Consider the following 17,775-nt stretch of genomic DNA (forward strand, 5'->3'; position numbering starts at 1 on the left):
CCATTCTATACATTATTCCCAGCACTAATCCCATTCTATACATTATTCCTGGCTCTTTCATTCAGTTTATTATTCATGATATCAAACTCCTATTTAACATTGTATGTAGAACTTTCCTTATGCTATGGTTTACAGACTGATTTACTGAGAATGAAACGTTTTACTAAATTATAAATCTGGGGTGAAAAAATATTACTGGAAGATGATTATAAACAGATTTTGTGTGCAAGTGCAATAAAAGTGTTACTTCCCATACCGGGAGTCGAACCCGGGCCGCCTGGGTGAAAACCAGGAATCCTAACCGCTAGACCATATGGGAGGCTGTTAGTTAATTCTCTATATCACTGTGAGTTGTGCATTCTGGGAGACAGAAACAGTAAAATGTGAGAAATCTGTTTAATTAGAACATTATACTGCAATAAATACTTATTGAGAAAATAAATTAATTTAAACTCTGACAAAAATCTACCATGCGTTGGCCGGGAATCGAACTGCTTGGAAGGCAGCTATGCTCACCACTATACCACCAACGCTCAAATGTCAAATGGCGGCCACTTCAACTGTTTGGGAGTTCGAAGAACCATTGTTTAATGTCCCAATAGCCAAAATAGGGTTTCTCAACCACAATAAATTAAAGGGGCCATAGTCACAGGGTAAAAGGCTGGCAAGTAGTCCCCTCCAAAAACCAGTGGCGAGGTCACTTTCGCCACAGGGCCAAATAGACAACTATCACAAAAGACTGCAAACTGTCATTGGTGCTAAAGGGGGCAATACACAGTATTAAGAACTAAGCGTATGTAGACTTTTAGAAGTTAGAACACTCAGATTTGGGAGGGGGAGGAGAGATGACTTGACACATACGCTCGCACGTCTTGCTGATGATACAGGGTGCCCAGCATTTTTAGGGTGTAGCTCGAGCTGAGAGAGCGGGGAGCGTGGACTCCACTGCAGCTGGAGCTGTGAGTGGTCCATGTTGTTTCAACAATTTAATATTTTATTACAATCTACACTATATTCTATTTTTCTTGTTTTTTTTATATATTTGATACACACGACTTTACAAAGTTAACGTGACGGAAACTATCAGGGACCCTGAAACACTTCAGACCCACTTCAGACTGGGATCACTTGGGGCCTTTTCAAACCCTGGACCAAACACCAGATGACACATGGTGAAGGTTAAACAGCAACTCTTTAATGACTACAGCACACCTAGTTTAAGCCCCCAAACAGCCTCATTTACATAAAATAGGTTACATAGATTACTATAGTACAAGGAAGGGTGGGGTCAGACAATAGCAATGGCTGATGGGAGATTGAGGAGGGACAGAGCAGCTAGATTTAACTGTTCTGGCAGTGTCCCTGGGACAACACCCTGCTGGGGAAACAATAGGACAGGAAAAAGGGGTAGAGGGAGAGGCACAGACCAACAATACATCCAACATACCCTGCACAAATAATAGGCACAATGTGACAAAACACAAAAGGAATTTGGCAGCCCACCCATAGTGTCTGTCTTCCATCCCCAGTGATGGTGACTACCATCACACAATCCCTCCCACACTTTGGCACCTAGATGGCATTAAATGGGAAGGCAGTTACTATTTTTTTTCATGCCTAACTTTTGGGTCAAAGAGTAGACCAAAATCTTTGACATTTTTGCAGAGACTCTATGCTGGTTGTTATTGAACATATCCAGTGAGTGAACATGCTCAGTGAGTTTACATGTTAGAGGGAGTGGGGTATAGTGACACAGTAACAGAGGGATTGAGAGCCCTGCTCAGTGAGTTTACATGTTAGAGGGAGTGGGGTATAGTGACACAGTAACAGAGGGATTGAGGGCCTGCTCAGTGAGTTTACATGTTAGAGGGAGTGGGGTATAGTGACACAGTAACAGAGGGATTGAGAGCCCTGCTCAGTGAGTTTACATGTTAGAGGGAGTGGGGTATAGTGACACAGTAACAGAGGGATTGAGGGCCCTGCTAAGTGAGTTTACATATTAGAGGGAGTACGGTATAGTGACACAGTAACAGAGTGATTGAGGGCCCTGCTCAGTGAGTTTACATGTTAGAGGGAGTGGGGTATAGTGACACAGTAACAGAGGGATTGAGGGCCCTGCTCAGTGAGTTTACATGCTAGAGGGAGTGGGGTATAGTGACAGTAACAGAGGGATTGAGGGCCCTGCTCAGTGAGTCTACATGTTAGAGGGAGTGGGGTATAGTGACACAGTAACAGAGGGATTGAGGGCCTGCTCAGTGAGTTTACATGTTAGAGGGAGTGGGATATAGTGACAGAGTAACAGAGGGATTGAGGGCCCTACTCAGTGAGCTTACATGTTAAAGGGAGTGGGGTATTGTGACACAGTAACAGAGGGATTGAGGCCCTGCTCAGTGAGTTTACATGTTAGAGAGAGTGGGGTATAGTGACACAGTAACAGAGGGATTGAGGGCCCAGCTCAGTGAGTTTACATGTTAGAGGGAGTGGGGTATAGTGACAGTAACAGAGGGATTGAGGGCCCTGCTCAGTGAGTTTACATGTTAGAGGGAGTGGGGTATAGTGACACAGTAACAGAGGGATTGAGGGCCCTGCTCAGTGAGTTTACATGTTAGAGAGAGTGGGGTATAGTGACACAGTAACAGAGGGATTGAGGGCCCAGCTCAGTGAGTTTACATGTTAGAGGGAGTGGGGTATAGTGACAGTAACAGAGGGATTGAGGGCCCTGCTCAGTGAGTTTACATGTTAGAGGGAGTGGGGTATAGTGACACAGTAACAGAGGGATTGAGGGCCCTGCTAAGTGAGTTTACATATTAGAGGGAGTACGGTATAGTGACACAGTAACAGAGGGATTGAGGGCCCTGCTCAGTGTGTTTACATGTTAGAGGGAGTGGGGTATAGTTACAGTAAGAGAGGGATTGAGGGTCCTGCTCAGTGAGTTTACATGTTAGAGGGAGTGGGGTATAGTGACACAGTAACAGAGGGATTGAGGGCCTGCTCAGTGAGTTTACATGTTAGAGGGAGTGGGGTATAGTGACAGTAACAGAGGGATTGAGGGCCTGCTCAGTGAGTTTACATGTTAGAGGGAGTGGGGTATAGTGACACAGTAACAGAGGGATTGAGGGCCCTGCTCAGTGAGTTTACATGTTAGAGAGAGTGGGGTATAGTGACACAGTAACAGAGGGATTGAGGGCCCAGCTCAGTGAGTTTACATGTTAGAGGGAGTGGGGTATAGTGACAGTAACAGAGGGATTGAGGGCCCTGCTCAGTGAGTTTACATGTTAGAGGGAGTGGGGTATAGTGACACAGTAACAGAGGGATTGAGGGCCCAGCTCATTGAGTTTTCATGTTAGAGGAAGTGGGGTATAGTGACACAGTAACAGAGGGATTGAGAGCCCTTCTCAGTGAGTTTACATGTTAGAGGGAGTGGGGTTTAGTGACAGTAACAGAGGGATTGAGGGCCCTGCTCAGTGAGTTTACATGTTAGAGGGAGTGGGGTATAGTGACACAGTAACAGAGGGATTGAGGGCCCTGCTCAGTGAGTTTACATGTTAGAGAGAGTGGGGTATAGTGACACAGTAACAGAGGGATTGAGGGCCCAGCTCAGTGAGTTTACATGTTAGAGGGAGTGGGGTATAGTGACAGTAACAGAGGGATTGAGGGCCCTGCTCAGTGAGTTTACATGTTAGAGGGAGTGGGGTATAGTGACACAGTAACAGAGGGATTGAGAGCCCTTCTCAGTGAGTTTACATGTTAGAGGGAGTGGGGTATAGTGACAGTAACAGAGGGATTGAGAGCCTGCTCAGGGAGTTTACATGTTAGAGGGAGTGGGGTATAGTGACACAGTAACAGAGGGATGGAGGCCCTGCTCAGTGAGTTTACATGTTAGAGGGAGTGGGGTATAGTGACACAGTAACAGAGGGATTGAGGGCCTGCTCAGTGAGTTTACATGTTAGAGGGAGTGGGGTATAGTGACAGTAACAGAGGGATTGAGGGCCCTGCTCAGTGAGTTTACACGTTAGAGGGAGTGGGGTATAGTGACACAGTAACAGGGCCCTGCTCAGTAAGTTTACATGTTAGAGGGAGCGGGGTATAGTGACACAGTAACAGAGGGATTGAGGGCCCTGCTCAGTGAGTTTACATGTTAGAGGGAGTGGGGTATAGTGACACAGTAACAGAGGGATTGAGGGCCCTGCTCAGTGAGTTTACATGTTAGAGGGAGTGGGGTATAGTGACACAGTAACAGAGGGATTGAGGGTCCTGCTCAGTGAGTTTACATGTTAGAGGGATTGGGGTATAGTGACAGTAACAGAGGGATTGAGGGTCCTGCAAACTGAGTTTACATGTTAGAGGGAGTGGGGTATAGTGACACAGTAACAGAGGGATTGAGGGCCTTCACAGTGAGTTTACATGTTAATGGGAGTGGGGTATAATGTCACAGTAACAGAGGGATTGAGGGCCCTGCTCAGTAAGTTTACATGTTAGAGGGAGTGGGGTATAGTGACAGTAACAGAGGGATTGAGGGTCCTGCTCACTGAGTTTACATGTTAGAGGGAGTGGGGTATAGTGACACAGTAACAGAGGGATTGAGGGCCTGCTCAGTGACTTTACACGTTAGAGGGAGTGGGACATAGTGACACAGTAACAGAGGGATTGAGGCCCTGCTCAGTGAGTTTACATGTTAAAGGGAGTGCGGTATAGTGACACAGTAACAGAGGGATTGAGGGCCTTCACAGTGAGTTTACATGTTAGAGGGAGTGGGGTATAGTGACACAGTAACAGAGGGATTGAGGGCCCTGCTCAGTGAGTTTACATGTTAGAGGGAGTGGGGTATAGTGACAAAGTAACAGAGGGATTGAGGGCCTGCTCAGTGAGTTTACATGTTAGAGGGAGTGCGGTATAGTGACACAGTAACAGAGTGATTGAGGGCCTGCTCAGTGAGTTTACATGTTAGAGGGAGTGGGGTATAGTGACACAGTAACAGAGTGACTGAGGGCCCTGCTCAGTGTGTTTACATGTTAGTGGGAGTCGGGTATAGTGACACAGTAACAGAGGGATTGAGGGCCTGTTTAGTGAGTTTACATGTTAGAGGGAGTGTGGTATAGTGACACAGTAACAGAGGGATTGAGGGCCCTGCTAAGTGAGTTTACATATTAGAGGGAGTACGGTATAGTGACACAGTAACAGAGTGATTGAGGGCCCTGCTCAGTGTGTTTACATGTTAGAGGGAGTGGGGTATAGTTACAGTAACAGAGGGATTGAGGGTCCTGCTCAGTGAGTTTACATGTTAGAGGGAGTGGGGTATAGTGACACAGTAACAGAGGGATTGAGGGCCTGCTCAGTGAGTTTACATGTTAGAGGGAGTGGGGTATAGTGACAGTAACAGAGGGATTGAGGGCCTGCTCAGTGAGTTTACATGTTAGAGGGAGTGGGGTATAGTGACACAGTAACAGAGGGATTGAGGGCCCTGCTCAGTGAGTTTACATGCTAGAGGGAGTGGGGTATAGTGACAGTAACAGAGGGATTGAGGGCCCTGCTCAGTGAGTCTACATGTTAGAGGGAGTGGGGTATAGTGACACAGTAACAGAGGGATTGAGGGCCTGCTCAGTGAGTTTACATGTTAGAGGGAGTGGGATATAGTGACAGAGTAACAGAGGGATTGAGGGCCCTGCTCAGTGAGCTTACATGTTAAAGGGAGTGGGGTATTGTGACACAGTAACAGAGGGATTGAGGCCCTGCTCAGTGAGTTTACATGTTAGAGAGAGTGGGGTATAGTGACACAGTAACAGAGGAATTGAGGGCCCAGCTCAGTGAGTTTACATGTTAGAGGGAGTGGGGTATAGTGACAGTAACAGAGGGATTGAGGGCCCTGCTCAGTGAGTTTACATGTTAGAGGGAGTGGGGTATAGTGACACAGTAACAGAGGGATTGAGGGCCCTGCTCAGTGAGTTTACATGTTAGAGGGAGTGGGGTATAGTGACACAGTAACAGAGGGATTGAGGGCCCTGCTCAGTGAGTTTACATGTTAGAGGGAGTGGGGTATAGTGACACAGTAACAGAGGGATTGAGGGTCCTGCTCAGTGAGTTTACATGTTAGAGGGATTGGGGTATAGTGACAGTAACAGAGGGATTGAGGGTCCTGCTGACTGAGTTTACATGTTAGAGGGAGTGGGGTATAGTGACACAGTAACAGAGGGATTGAGGGCCTTCACAGTGAGTTTACATGTTAATGGGAGTGGGGTATAATGTCACAGTAACAGAGGGATTGAGGGCCCTGCTCAGTAAGTCTACATGTTAGAGGGAGTGGGGTATAGTGACAGTAACAGAGGGATTGAGGGTCCTGCTCACTGAGTTTACATGTTAGAGGGAGTGGGGTATAGTGACACAGTAACAGAGGGATTGAGGGCCTGCTCAGTGACTTTACACGTTAGAGGGAGTGGGACATAGTGACACAGTAACAGAGGGATTGAGGCCCTGCTCAGTGAGTTTACATGTTAAAGGGAGTGCGGTATAGTGACACAGTAACAGAGGGATTGAGGGCCTTCACAGTGAGTTTACATGTTAGAGGGAGTGGGGTATAGTGACACAGTAACAGAGGGATTGAGGGCCCTGCTCAGTGAGTTTACATGTTAGAGGGAGTGGGGTATAGTGACACAGTAACAGAGGGATTGAGGGCCTGCTCAGTGAGTTTACATGTTAGAGGGAGTGCGGTATAGTGACACAGTAACAGAGTGATTGAGGGCCTGCTCAGTGAGTTTACATGTTAGAGGGAGTGGGGTATAGTGACACAGTAACAGAGTGACTGAGGGCCCTGCTCAGTGTGTTTACATGTTAGAGGGAGTCGGGTATAGTGACACAGTAACAGAGGGATTGAGGGCCTGTTTAGTGAGTTTACATGTTAGAGGGAGTGTGGTATAGTGACACAGTAACAGAGGGATTGAGGGCCCTGCTAAGTGAGTTTACATATTAGAGGGAGTACGGTATAGTGACACAGTAACAGAGTGATTGAGGGCCCTGCTCAGTGTGTTTACATGTTAGAGGGAGTGGGGTATAGTTACAGTAAAAGAGGGATTGAGGGTCCTGCTCAGTGAGTTTACATGTTAGAGGGAGTGGGGTATAGTGACACAGTAACAGAGGGATTGAGGGCCTGCTCAGTGAGTTTACATGTTAGAGGGAGTGGAGGATAGTGACAGTAACAGAGGGATTGAGGGCCTGCTCAGTGAGTTTACATGTTAGAGGGAGTGGGGTATAGTGACACAGTAACAGAGGGATTGAGGGCCCTGCTCAGTGAGTTTACATGTTAAAGGGAGTGCGGTATAGTGACACAGTAACAGAGGGATTGAGGGCCTTCACAGTGAGTTTACATGTTAGAGGGAGTGGGGTATAGTGACACAGTAACAGAGGGATTGAGGGCCCTGCTCAGTGAGTTTACATGTTAGAGGGAGTGGGGTATAGTGACAAAGTAACAGAGGGATTGAGGGCCTGCTCAGTGAGTTTACATGTTAGAGGGAGTGCGGTATAGTGACACAGTAACAGAGTGATTGAGGGCCTGCTCAGTGAGTTTACATGTTAGAGGGAGTAGGGTATAGTGACACAGTAACAGAGTGACTGAGGGCCCTGCTCAGTGTGTTTACATGTTAGTGGGAGTCGGGTATAGTGACACAGTAACAGAGGGATTGAGGGCCTGTTTAGTGAGTTTACATGTTAGAGGGAGTGTGGTATAGTGACACAGTAACAGAGGGATTGAGGGCCCTGCTAAGTGAGTTTACATATTAGAGGGAGTACGGTATAGTGACACAGTAACAGAGTGATTGAGGGCCCTGCTCAGTGTGTTTACATGTTAGAGGGAGTGGGGTATAGTTACAGTAACAGAGGGATTGAGGGTCCTGCTCAGTGAGTTTACATGTTAGAGGGAGTGGGGTATAGTGACACAGTAACAGAGGGATTGAGGGCCTGCTCAGTGAGTTTACATGTTAGAGGGAGTGGGGTATAGTGACAGTAACAGAGGGATTGAGGGCCTGCTCAGTGAGTTTACATGTTAGAGGGAGTGGGGTATAGTGACACAGTAACAGAGGGATTGAGGGCCCTGCTCAGTGAGTTTACATGCTAGAGGGAGTGGGGTATAGTGACAGTAACAGAGGGATTGAGGGCCCTGCTCAGTGAGTCTACATGTTAGAGGGAGTGGGGTATAGTGACACAGTAACAGAGGGATTGAGGGCCTGCTCAGTGAGTTTACATGTTAGAGGGAGTGGGATATAGTGACAGAGTAACAGAGGGATTGAGGGCCCTGCTCAGTGAGCTTACATGTTAAAGGGAGTGGGGTATTGTGACACAGTAACAGAGGGATTGAGGCCCTGCTCAGTGAGTTTACATGTTAGAGAGAGTGGGGTATAGTGACACAGTAACAGAGGAATTGAGGGCCCAGCTCAGTGAGTTTACATGTTAGAGGGAGTGGGGTATAGTGACAGTAACAGAGGGATTGAGGGCCCTGCTCAGTGAGTTTACATGTTAGAGGGAGTGGGGTATAGTGACACAGTAACAGAGGGATTGAGGGCCCTGCTCAGTGAGTTTACATGTTAGAGGGAGTGGGGTATAGTGACACAGTAACAGAGGGATTGAGGGCCCTGCTCAGTGAGTTTACATGTTAGAGGGAGTGGGGTATAGTGACACAGTAACAGAGGGATTGAGGGTCCTGCTCAGTGAGTTTACATGTTAGAGGGATTGGGGTATAGTGACAGTAACAGAGGGATTGAGGGTCCTGCTGACTGAGTTTACATGTTAGAGGGAGTGGGGTATAGTGACACAGTAACAGAGGGATTGAGGGCCTTCACAGTGAGTTTACATGTTAATGGGAGTGGGGTATAATGTCACAGTAACAGAGGGATTGAGGGCCCTGCTCAGTAAGTCTACATGTTAGAGGGAGTGGGGTATAGTGACAGTAACAGAGGGATTGAGGGTCCTGCTCACTGAGTTTACATGTTAGAGGGAGTGGGGTATAGTGACACAGTAACAGAGGGATTGAGGGCCTGCTCAGTGACTTTACACGTTAGAGGGAGTGGGACATAGTGACACAGTAACAGAGGGATTGAGGCCCTGCTCAGTGAGTTTACATGTTAAAGGGAGTGCGGTATAGTGACACAGTAACAGAGGGATTGAGGGCCTTCACAGTGAGTTTACATGTTAGAGGGAGTGGGGTATAGTGACACAGTAACAGAGGGATTGAGGGCCCTGCTCAGTGAGTTTACATGTTAGAGGGAGTGGGGTATAGTGACACAGTAACAGAGGGATTGAGGGCCTGCTCAGTGAGTTTACATGTTAGAGGGAGTGCGGTATAGTGACACAGTAACAGAGTGATTGAGGGCCTGCTCAGTGAGTTTACATGTTAGAGGGAGTGGGGTATAGTGACACAGTAACAGAGTGACTGAGGGCCCTGCTCAGTGTGTTTACATGTTAGAGGGAGTCGGGTATAGTGACACAGTAACAGAGGGATTGAGGGCCTGTTTAGTGAGTTTACATGTTAGAGGGAGTGTGGTATAGTGACACAGTAACAGAGGGATTGAGGGCCCTGCTAAGTGAGTTTACATATTAGAGGGAGTACGGTATAGTGACACAGTAACAGAGTGATTGAGGGCCCTGCTCAGTGTGTTTACATGTTAGAGGGAGTGGGGTATAGTTACAGTAAAAGAGGGATTGAGGGTCCTGCTCAGTGAGTTTACATGTTAGAGGGAGTGGGGTATAGTGACACAGTAACAGAGGGATTGAGGGCCTGCTCAGTGAGTTTACATGTTAGAGGGAGTGGAGTATAGTGACAGTAACAGAGGGATTGAGGGCCTGCTCAGTGAGTTTACATGTTAGAGGGAGTGGGGTATAGTGACACAGTAACAGAGGGATTGAGGGCCCTGCTCAGTGAGTTTACATGCTAGAGGGAGTGGGGTATAGTGACAGTAACAGAGGGATTGAGGGCCCTGCTCAGTGAGTCTACATGTTAGAGGGAGTGGGGTATAGTGACACAGTAACAGAGGGATTGAGGGCCTGCTCAGTGAGTTTACATGTTAGAGGGAGTGGGATATAGTGACAGAGTAACAGAGGGATTGAGGGTCCTGCTCAGTGAGCTTACATGTTAAAGGGAGTGGGGTATTGTGACACAGTAACAGAGGGATTGAGGGCCCTGCTCAGTGAGTTTACATGTTAGAGAGAGTGGGGTATAGTGACACAGTAACAGAGGGATTGAGGGCCCAGCTCAGTGATTTTACATGTTAGAGGGAGTGGGGTATAGTGACAGTAACAGAGGGATTGAGGGCCCTGCTCAGTGAGTTTACATGTTAGAGGGAGTGGGGTATAGTGACACAGTAACAGAGGGATTGAGGGCCCAGCTCATTGAGTTTTCATGTTAGAGGAAGTGGGGTATAGTGACACAGTAACAGAGGGATTGAGAGCCCTTCTCAGTGAGTTTACATGTTAGAGGGAGTGGGGTATAGTGACAGTAACAGAGGGATTGAGGGCCCTGCTCAGTGAGTTTACATGTTAGAGGGAGTGGGGTATAGTGACACAGTAACAGAGGGATTGAGGGCCCTGCTCAGTGAGTTTACATGTTAGAGAGAGTGGGGTATAGTGACACAGTAACAGAGGGATTGAGGGCCCAGCTCAGTGAGTTTTTATGTTAGAGGGAGTGGGGTATAGTGACAGTAACAGAGGGATTGAGGGCCCTGCTCAGTGAGTTTACATGTTAGAGGGAGTGGGGTATAGTGACACAGTAACATAGGGATTGAGGGCCCAGCTCAGTGAGTTTTCATGTTAGAGGAAGTGGGGTATAGTGACACAGTAACAGAGGGATTGAGAGCCCTTCTCAGTGAGTTTACATGTTAGAGGGAGTGGGGTATAGTGACAGTAACAGAGGGATTGAGAGCCTGCTCAGGGAGTTTACATGTTAGAGGGAGTGGGGTATAGTGACACAGTAACAGAGGGATGGAGGCCCTGCTCAGTGAGTTTACATGTTAGAGGGAGTGGGGTATAGTGACACAGTAACAGAGGGATTGAGGGCCTGCTCAGTGAGTTTACATGTTAGAGGGAGTGGGGTATAGTGACAGTAACAGAGGGATTGAGGGCCCTGCTCAGTGAGTTTACACGTTAGAGGGAGTGGGGTATAGTGACACAGTAACAGGGCCCTGCTCAGTAAGTTTACATGTTAGAGGGAGCGGGGTATAGTGACACAGTAACAGAGGGATTGAGGGCCCTGCTCAGTGAGTTTACATGTTAGAGGGAGTGGGGTATAGTGACACAGTAACAGAGGGATTGAGGGCCCTGCTCAGTGAGTTTACATGTTAGAGGGAGTGGGGTATAGTGACACAGTAACAGAGGGATTGAGGGTCCTGCTCAGTGAGTTTACATGTTAGAGGGATTGGGGTATAGTGACAGTAACAGAGGGATTGAGGGTCCTGCTCACTGAGTTTACATGTTAGAGGGAGTGGGGTATAGTGACACAGTAACAGAGGGATTGAGGGCCTGCTCAGTGAGTTTACATGTTAAAGGGAGTGGGGTATAGTGACACAGTAACAGAGGGATTGAGGTCCCTGCTCAGTGAGTTTACATGTTAGAGGGAGTGGGGTATAGTGACACAGTAACAGAGGGATTGAGGGCCCTGCTCAGTGAGTTTACATGTTAGAGAGAGTGGGGTATAGTGACACAGTAACAGAGGGATTGAGGGCCCAGCTCAGTGAGTTTACATGTTAGAGGGAGTGGGATATAGTGACAGTAACAGAGGGATTGAGGGCCCTGCTCAGTGAGTTTACATGTTAGAGGGAGTGGGGTATAGTGACACAGTAACAGAGGGATTGAGGGCCCTGCTAAGTGAGTTTACATATTAGAGGGAGTACGGTATAGTGACACAGTAACAGAGGGATTAAGGGCCCTGCTCAGTGTGTTTACATGTTAGAGGGAGTGGGGTATAGTTACAGTAAGAGAGGGATTGAGGGTCCTGCTCAGTGAGATAACATGTTAGAGGGAGTGGGGTATAGTGACACAGTAACAGAGGGATTGAGGGCCTGCTCAGTGAGTTTACATGTTAGAGGGAGTGGGGTATAGTGACAGTAACAGAGGGATTGAGGGCCTGCTCAGTGAGTTTACATGTTAGAGGGAGTGGGGTATAGTGACACAGTAACAGAGGGATTGAGGGCCCTGCTCAGTGAGTTTACATGTTAGAGAGAGTGGGGTATAGTGACACAGTAACAGAGGGATTGAGGGCCCAGCTCAGTGAGTTTACATGTTAGAGGGAGTGGGGTATAGTGACAGTAACAGAGGGATTGAGGGCCCTGCTCAGTGAGTTTACATGTTAGAGGGAGTGGGGTATAGTGACACAGTAACAGAGGGATTGAGGGCCCAGCTCATTGAGTTTTCATGTTAGAGGAAGTGGGGTATAGTGACACAGTAACAGAGGGATTGAGAGCCCTTCTCAGTGAGTTTACATGTTAGAGGGAGTGGGGTTTAGGGACAGTAACAGAGGGATTGAGGGCCCTGCTCAGTGAGTTTACATGTTAGAGGGAGTGGGGTATAGTGACACAGTAACAGAGGGATTGAGGGCCCTGCTCAGTGAGTTTACATGTTAGAGAGAGTGGGGTATAGTGACACAGTAACAGAGGGATTGAGGGCCCAGCTCAGTGAGTTTACATGTTAGAGGGAGTGGGGTATAGTGACAGTAACAGAGGGATTGAGGGCCCTGCTCAGTGAGTTTACATGTTAGAGGGAGTGGGGTATAGTGACACAGTAACAGAGGGATTGAGAGCCCTTCTCAGTGAGTTTACATGTTAGAGGGAGTGGGGTATAGTGACAGTAACAGAGGGATTGAGAGCCTGCTCAGGGAGTTTACATGTTAGAGGGAGTGGGGTATAGTGACACAGTAACAGAGGGATGGAGGCCCTGCTCAGTGAGTTTACATGTTAGAGGGAGTGGGGTATAGTGACACAGTAACAGAGGGATTGAGGGCCTGCTCAGTGAGTTTACATGTTAGAGGGAGTGGGGTATAGTGACAGTAACAGAGGGATTGAGGGCCCTGCTCAGTGAGTTTACACGTTAGAGGGAGTGGGGTATAGTGACACAGTAACAGGGCCCTGCTCAGTAAGTTTACATGTTAGAGGGAGCGGGGTATAGTGACACAGTAACAGAGGGATTGAGGGCCCTGCTCAGTGAGTTTACATGTTAGAGGGAGTGGGGTATAGTGACACAGTAACAGAGGGATTGAGGGCCCTGCTCAGTGAGTTTACATGTTAGAGGGAGTGGGGTATAGTGACACAGTAACAGAGGGATTGAGGGTCCTGCTCAGTGAGTTTACATGTTAGAGGGATTGGGGTATAGTGACAGTAACAGAGGGATTGAGGGTCCTGCTCACTGAGTTTACATGTTAGAGGGAGTGGGGTATAGTGACACAGTAACAGAGGGATTGAGGGCCTTCACAGTGAGTTTACATGTTAATGGGAGTGGGGTATAATGTCACAGTAACAGAGGGATTGAGGGCCCTGCTCAGTAAGTTTACATGTTAGAGGGAGTGGGGTATAGTGACAGTAACAGAGGGATTGAGGGTCCTGCTCACTGAGTTTACATGTTAGAGGGAGTGGGGTATAGTGACACAGTAACAGAGGGATTGAGGGCCTGCTCAGTGACTTTACACGTTAGAGGGAGTGGGACATAGTGACACAGTAACAGAGGGATTGAGGCCCTGCTCAGTGAGTTTACATGTTAAAGGGAGTGCGGTATAGTGACACAGTAACAGAGGGATTGAGGGCCTTCACAGTGAGTTTACATGTTAGAGGGAGTGGGGTATAGTGACACAGTAACAGAGGGATTGAGGGCCCTGCTCAGTGAGTTTACATGTTAGAGGGAGTGGGGTATAGTGACAAAGTAACAGAGGGATTGAGGGCCTGCTCAGTGAGTTTACATGTTAGAGGGAGTGCGGTATAGTGACACAGTAACAGAGTGATTGAGGGCCTGCTCAGTGAGTTTACATGTTAGAGGGAGTGGGGTATAGTGACACAGTAACAGAGTGACTGAGGGCCCTGCTCAGTGTGTTTACATGTTAGAGGGAGTCGGGTATAGTGACACAGTAACAGAGGGATTGAGGGCCTGTTTAGTGAGTTTACATGTTAGAGGGAGTGTGGTATAGTGACACAGTAACAGAGGGATTGAGGGCCCTGCTAAGTGAGTTTACATATTAGAGGGAGTACGGTATATTTACACAGTAACAGAGTGATTGAGGGCCCTGCTCAGTGTGTTTACATGTTAGAGGGAGTGGGGTATAGTTACAGTAACAGAGGGATTGAGGGTCCTGCTCAGTGAGTTTACATGTTAGAGGGAGTGGGGTATAGTGACACAGTAACAGAGGGATTGAGGGCCTGCTCAGTGAGTTTACATGTTAGAGGGAGTGGGGTATAGTGACAGTAACAGAGGGATTGAGGGCCTGCTCAGTGAGTTTACATGTTAGAGGGAGTGGGGTATAGTGACACAGTAACAGAGGGATTGAGGGCCCTGCTCAGTGAGTTTACATGCTAGAGGGAGTGGGTATAGTGACAGTAACAGAGGGATTGAGGGCCCTGCTCAGTGAGTCTACATGTTAGAGGGAGTGGGGTATAGTGACACAGTAACAGAGGGATTGAGGGCCTGCTCAGTGAGTTTACATGTTAGAGGGAGTGGGATATAGTGACAGAGTAACAGAGGGATTGAGGGCCCTGCTCAGTGAGCTTACATGTTAAAGGGAGTGGGGTATTGTGACACAGTAACAGAGGGATTGAGGCCCTGCTCAGTGAGTTTACATGTTAGAGAGAGTGGGGTATAGTGACACAGTAACAGAGGGATTGAGGGCCCAGCTCAGTGAGTTTACATGTTAGAGGGAGTGGGGTATAGTGACAGTAACAGAGGGATTGAGGGCCCTGCTCAGTGAGTTTACATGTTAGAGGGAGTGGGGTATAGTGACACAGTAACAGAGGGATTGAGGGCCCTGCTCAGTGAGTTTACATGTTAGAGGGAGTGGGGTATAGTGACACAGTAACAGAGGGATTGAGGGCCCTGCTCAGTGAGTTTACATGTTAGAGGGAGTGGGGTATAGTGACACAGTAACAGAGGGATTGAGGGTCCTGCTCAGTGAGTTTACATGTTAGAGGGATTGGGGTATAGTGACAGTAACAGAGGGATTGAGGGTCCTGCTCACTGAGTTTACATGTTAGAGGGAGTGGGGTATAGTGACACAGTAACAGAGGGATTGAGGGCCTTCACAGTGAGTTTACATGTTAATGGGAGTGGGGTATAATGTCACAGTAACAGAGGGATTGAGGGCCCTGCTCAGTAAGTCTACATGTTAGAGGGAGTGGGGTATAGTGACAGTAACAGAGGGATTGAGGGTCCTGCTCACTGAGTTTACATGTTAGAGGGAGTGGGGTATAGTGACACAGTAACAGAGGGATTGAGGGCCTGCTCAGTGACTTTACACGTTAGAGGGAGTGGGACATAGTGACACAGTAACAGAGGGATTGAGGCCCTGCTCAGTGAGTTTACATGTTAAAGGGAGTGCGGTATAGTGACACAGTAACAGAGGGATTGAGGGCCTTCACAGTGAGTTTACATGTTAGAGGGAGTGGGGTATAGTGACACAGTAACAGAGGGATTGAGGGCCCTGCTCAGTGAGTTTACATGTTAGAGGGAGTGGGGTATAGTGACACAGTAACAGAGGGATTGAGGGCCTGCTCAGTGAGTTTACATGTTAGAGGGAGTGCGGTATAGTGACACAGTAACAGAGTGATTGAGGGCCTGCTCAGTGAGTTTACATGTTAGAGGGAGTGGGGTATAGTGACACAGTAACAGAGTGACTGAGGGCCCTGCTCAGTGTGTTTACATGTTAGAGGGAGTCGGGTATAGTGACACAGTAACAGAGGGATTGAGGGCCTGTTTAGTGAGTTTACATGTTAGAGGGAGTGTGGTATAGTGACACAGTAACAGAGGGATTGAGGGCCCTGCTAAGTGAGTTTACATATTAGAGGGAGTACGGTATAGTGACACAGTAACAGAGTGATTGAGGGCCCTGCTCAGTGTGTTTACATGTTAGAGGGAGTGGGGTATAGTTACAGTAACAGAGGGATTGAGGGTCCTGCTCAGTGAGTTTACATGTTAGAGGGAGTGGGGTATAGTGACACAGTAACAGAGGGATTGAGGGCCTGCTCAGTGAGTTTACATGTTAGAGGGAGTGGGGTATAGTGACAGTAACAGAGGGATTGAGGGCCTGCTCAGTGAGTTTACATGTTAGAGGGAGTGGGGTATAGTGACACAGTAACAGAGGGATTGAGGGCCCTGCTCAGTGAGTTTACATGTTAGAGGAAGTGGGGTATAGTGACACAGTAACAGAGGGATTGAGAGCCCTTCTCAGTGAGTTTACATGTTAGAGGGAGTGGGGTATAGTGACAGTAACAGAGGGATTGAGGGCCCTGCTCAGTGAGTCTACATGTTAGAGGGAGTGGGGTATAGTGACACAGTAACAGAGGGATTGAGGGCCTGCTCAGTGAGTTTACATGTTAGAGGGAGTGGGATATAGTGACAGAGTAACAGAGGGATTGAGGGTCCTGCTCAGTGAGCTTACATGTTAAAGGGAGTGGGGTATTGTGACACAGTAACAGAGGGATTGAGGCCCTGCTCAGTGAGTTTACATGTTAGAGAGAGTGGGGTATAGTGACACAGTAACAGAGGGATTGAGGGCCCAGCTCAGTGAGTTTACATGTTAGAGGGAGTGGGGTATAGTGACAGTAACAGAGGGATTGAGGGCCCTGCTCAGTGAGTTTACATGTTAGAGGGAGTGGGGTATAGTGACACAGTAACAGAGGGATTGAGGGCCCTGCTCAGTGAGTTTACATGTTAGAGAGAGTGGGGTATAGTGACACAGTAACAGAGGGATTGAGGGCCCAGCTCAGTGAGTTTACATGTTAGAGGGAGTGGGGTATAGTGACAGTAACAGAGGGATTGAGGGCCCTGCTCAGTGAGTTTACATGTTAGAGGGAGTGGGGTATAGTGACACAGTAACAGAGGGATTGAGGGCCCAGCTCATTGAGTTTTCATGTTAGAGGAAGTGGGGTATAGTGACACAGTAACAGAGGGATTGAGAGCCCTTCTCAGTGAGTTTACATGTTAGAGGGAGTGGGGTATAGTGACAGTAACAGAGGGATTGAGGGCCCTGCTCAGTGAGTTTACATGTTAGAGGGAGTGGGGTATAGTGACACAGTAACAGAGGGATTGAGGGCCCTGCTCAGTGAGTTTACATGTTAGAGAGAGTGGGGTATAGTGACACAGTAACAGAGGGATTGAGGGCCCAGCTCAGTGAGTTTTTATGTTAGAGGGAGTGGGGTATAGTGACAGTAACAGAGGGATTGAGGGCCCTGCTCAGTGAGTTTACATGTTAGAGGGAGTGGGGTATAGTGACACAGTAACAGAGGGATTGAGGGCCCAGCTCAGTGAGTTTTCATGTTAGAGGAAGTGGGGTATAGTGACACAGTAACAGAGGGATTGAGAGCCCTTCTCAGTGAGTTTACATGTTAGAGGGAGTGGGGTATAGTGACAGTAACAGAGGGATTGAGAGCCTGTTCAGGGAGTTTACATGTTAGAGGGAGTGGGGTATAGTGACACAGTAACAGAGGGATGGAGGCCCTGCTCAGTGAGTTTACATGTTAGAGGGAGTGGGGTATAGTGACACAGTAACAGAGGGATTGAGGGCCTGCTCAGTGAGTTTACATGTTAGAGGGAGTGGGGTATAGTGAC

General features: G+C 48.0%; 1 non-coding gene across 1 annotated transcript; it reads right to left on the reverse strand.

Annotated features, from left to right (window-relative positions):
- Window positions 1-247: 247 nt before the first annotated feature.
- On the reverse strand, window positions 248-319 carry TRNAE-UUC (transfer RNA glutamic acid (anticodon UUC)). The gene has a single exon. It is a non-coding gene; the product is annotated as a tRNA-Glu (tRNA).
- Between the last annotated feature and the right edge of the window lie 17,456 nt (window positions 320-17,775).

Source organism: Pelobates fuscus, chromosome 2, assembly GCF_036172605.1.
Source record: "Pelobates fuscus isolate aPelFus1 chromosome 2, aPelFus1.pri, whole genome shotgun sequence".
Taxonomy (NCBI): Eukaryota; Metazoa; Chordata; class Amphibia; order Anura; family Pelobatidae; genus Pelobates; species Pelobates fuscus.